At 41.4% G+C, this 3,534-nt stretch overlaps 1 long non-coding RNA gene across 1 annotated transcript in view; it reads left to right on the top strand.

The window, feature by feature from the left end:
- The first annotated feature begins 1,067 nt into the window (after positions 1-1,067).
- LOC111737708 overlaps positions 1,068-3,534 on the top strand; it is a 29,262-nt gene continuing 26,795 nt past the window's right edge. Inside the window, exon 1 of the long non-coding RNA XR_002779542.1 lies at positions 1,068-1,176. This is a non-coding gene — a long non-coding RNA (uncharacterized LOC111737708). The remainder of the gene's footprint in view (positions 1,177-3,534) is intronic.

Raw genomic sequence — 3,534 nt, 5'->3', positions numbered from 1 at the left:
TAAATTACTATTATTTAAATTAATGGCTAACGTTTATGGAGCCCTATATGCTAGATCTGAGCTCTAAATTTTTACAAGAATTATCTCATTAAACCACGCTCTGAACCAGGTGCTATGATAATCCCCATTTTGCTTATAAGGAAACCGCTTCAAAGAGGCCTGAGGGTCACACAGCCTCTAGGAGGGAAGACCATCTACCTGGGGATGATGCTTCTGACTGTCGTGCTGTGTGCTGTGACAAAGATGCCCTAACAGTAACAGATTCTGAACTAGGTGATTTCTTTGATGATCATCGTATTTACAGATGGCATAATATTGACTGGAAGTAGAAGAATTGCAACACTGAGGGCTGGAGGGTGTTTCCGATTTGGTCGAAACTTCCTTCCTCTTCCCAGTCTGAGTTACACAAGATCTTGCCTTACAGTTGGGTAGCTGGTCTTGTTTCACAGGGAAGGACTTTTATTTTCCCTCTGGACAACATTCCAGGATTTTAGCAATACTAAAATGCCGGAAAGGCCTTCCCTGGTATTTAGTCTAACCGGGTGATATGAGGTAGGAATTGGAACACATGCTCTTTTTGCTATATTGGATAACACACTAGTTCCTTATATTTTTCTTTATTTTTTTTCTTCAGTTCTATAAATATTTATGGTATGCCTTCTATGTGCCAGGTTCTGTGGAAGCATATAGAAAACACAAAGGCAAGGAAAATAGACACAATACTGATCCCTGTTAAATTTATTATCCTGCTTTTTTCTAGAAGAACAAAGATTATTAGACCCTGCCATATTCAATAGTGGGGTGTATTAACTGCATTTTGCCAGTTATCTATATTTAAAATTATTTGCCTATCTTTCTAAATGCATCCGCAGGCTATCTCGTAATAAAACCACAGAGATATCAGTAATGTAGTATTTAATGGCCGATTGCCTTGAGTCAGAAAGATAAAAGGGTCACAGCTTTGCCAGGTAACCCAGAATAAGTTGTTATATTTCTCCAAGCTTATTTACTAATTTAGAAAATTACCCTCTGCCCTCTTTTCTCTGCAGGCAAGCCAGCAGTATCAAATTATTTTTCACATGAAGGTACATCTGTCCCAGAGTTGAACAAGCACCTGGAGCCAGAGGACTGGTCTTAAAGAATGAGCTTCATCTTCTTTTGCCTGTCTACCTTTGGGTGAGTCACTTTATCTTCTCTTAAGTGGGAATGCTGTTCCATGTTCTGCCTACCTTGATGATGGCACAACATTAGGATCCAGTGAGATGGATTTGAAAGTGCTCTATGGATTCAAGTGTTTCTACTTAAATGGAGCTTAAATCTGAGCCACTTAATTAATAAGCATGAAATAATTTCAAACTATATGGTTGTATATCTTGCAAGAGTAGATGATTTCTTTGTGCGTTGTATGGGACAAAAAGATGGCAATGTGAATTATTCTCTGAAGTCAGATTCCGCTGTAACAAAATGTCTTCTGTAATGTAATTTCTGGTGAGTGACCAAGTGGAAATGCGTGCATAGCCGCCATCTATCATCAATGCAGAAAATAGTCCAGGCAATACAATGAGTCGGGCCTCATACTTCTGTTCCTCCTCCATTTAGGAGAGATGTCCATAGCTCCTGGCACGAAGTCCCCAAACCTGCCTCCAGATTACAGAGTTTGCTCAGCAGGGAGTTGTTCCCTCGTCAACAATAAGCATTAGTACAGCAGTTGGAGTGGAAGGAAAAACCTTTGTCTATTAGGAAGCCTGCAGAGCTTGGTTGCTAGGCAACCCAGTCTGGAGGCAGTAACCAGTGTGTGCCCAAGGGAATCTGGGGAGGTGGGCCTGGAAAATAGCGAGAAACAATTCTTAGAGTCAGCTGAGGCAGAAGAAAAAGCACTGCCTACTACCCAGATAAAGAAGTGGTAGATACGTTGAATTAAGTTGTGCATTTTAGCATGAAAGTACTAAGGGCCGACACTCACAGGTAACTATATGATCATCTGGAAAACTGTGTGACCTTGAGTGAGTGACTTTCTTTAGCCTCAGTTTGTCTGGCAAAAGCAGGAGCCAAGGAGCCAGGTATCACTAACTTTGCCCATCCCTGCAGCCACCACACATGCACACACCTCCTTAAATCAGAGAAACGTGATTCTGATCTTTTATATATTGTATTTGCATGAAAGAATTAAAAGGATGTATTACTAAAAACCCTGGAGTAAACGGTCTTTGGGATTCCTTCAGTTTAAGGTTATAAATAAAATATTTCTTATTCTTAAACATAACTAAATATTTACATGGGACAGACTATGCCAAAGTGCAGATGTGGGGAAAGTTATCTTTCATATAGCCAAGCTCTTATAGCTCCTCTGTCTTAAAATATATTCCTCAGTAGTCTGCCAGTAGATTTGGAAAATACAGGATTAGATACTTTGCAGGGAGTTAAGGCATGAACTACTCCCGAACCACTCGGGAAGTCTGGCATGTCAAGTAAATATTCACTGATTCTCAGTTGAAGCCTGACAGTGGATTTGAACTCAAAGGAATGAGGTACCTCCCAGTGAAATTTGCTGTGAAGGGGTATCCAGGGTTGAGAATTGGGCTGACGTTGGCACATGCAGGACTGTGAGAGTTGAAGCATCAGAGAAAGAAGGACAATGGATCATAAGATTTGCAGATGGGAAGAAAATGACGTGAAGCAGGGTTCCTTCACTTATTTCAGCTGTTAACCTTGGATGTGTTACCTCACTTCTTTGATGCACAGTTTACTCACTACAGTGGGAACAGGAATAGTATTTACCTCTAAGAGATGCTGTAAAGTTTAAATTAAATAATGCACGGAAATCACTTAGCAGAGGGCCTGACATGTTGTAAACAGAGGCTGGCGTGTTCATGTAGGTACTTGGATCGGTGTCACAGAGTAAAACTAGGCAATATTATGGTTAAAAAAAAAAAAAATGCACTCCCAGCTCAGGGGCAGGGTGTTGGCGTTGAAAAGTACTGTAATAGGTGTTGGGAGACCAGGTTTCAGCGAAGGTCTAGGTCACCGCCAAGCAATTAGAGTCCAGATGTGCAATTGTGATAGCTCAGAGGCTGCACGAAAAGAGCAGGCAGATGCCCAAGACCACCTTCACAAGGACCACAGAGACCTACTCCAGACAGATTGCAGGGAAATAGCTCCAAATCCAGATGCTTCCGGTCTGAAATCGAGTTTGCAGACACTGCTTATCTCTGAGGACTTTTGTATTCTCCATCTGGGAGTCCTACTCTCTGAGTGGTCTGCTCCCTAGAACACCGCAGGTGCGGATTCTTATCTGTTCTATAGCCCTCACTCTAAACAATGCGTCCTTGTCCTCCCTGGGTTGCTGTTTCCTCACCAATAACAAAAAACGATTGGCCTATTTGATGGTTTTTGAATCTGCTCCAGCTCATCTTTTATACATTTTTCCTAAACTTTTCTTAGGAGTCTCAGAGTTTTTTATTTATTCAGTCACCGAACAAATTTTATTGTGTGCCTATCAGGTGCCGAGCGCTAGCACCTAACATACATGCAGTG

This window comes from Pteropus vampyrus, unplaced genomic scaffold (genome assembly GCF_000151845.1).
Source record: "Pteropus vampyrus isolate Shadow unplaced genomic scaffold, Pvam_2.0 Scaffold30, whole genome shotgun sequence".
Taxonomy (NCBI): domain Eukaryota; kingdom Metazoa; phylum Chordata; class Mammalia; order Chiroptera; family Pteropodidae; genus Pteropus; species Pteropus vampyrus.
This window is presented reverse-complemented; position numbering and strand designations above follow the sequence as displayed.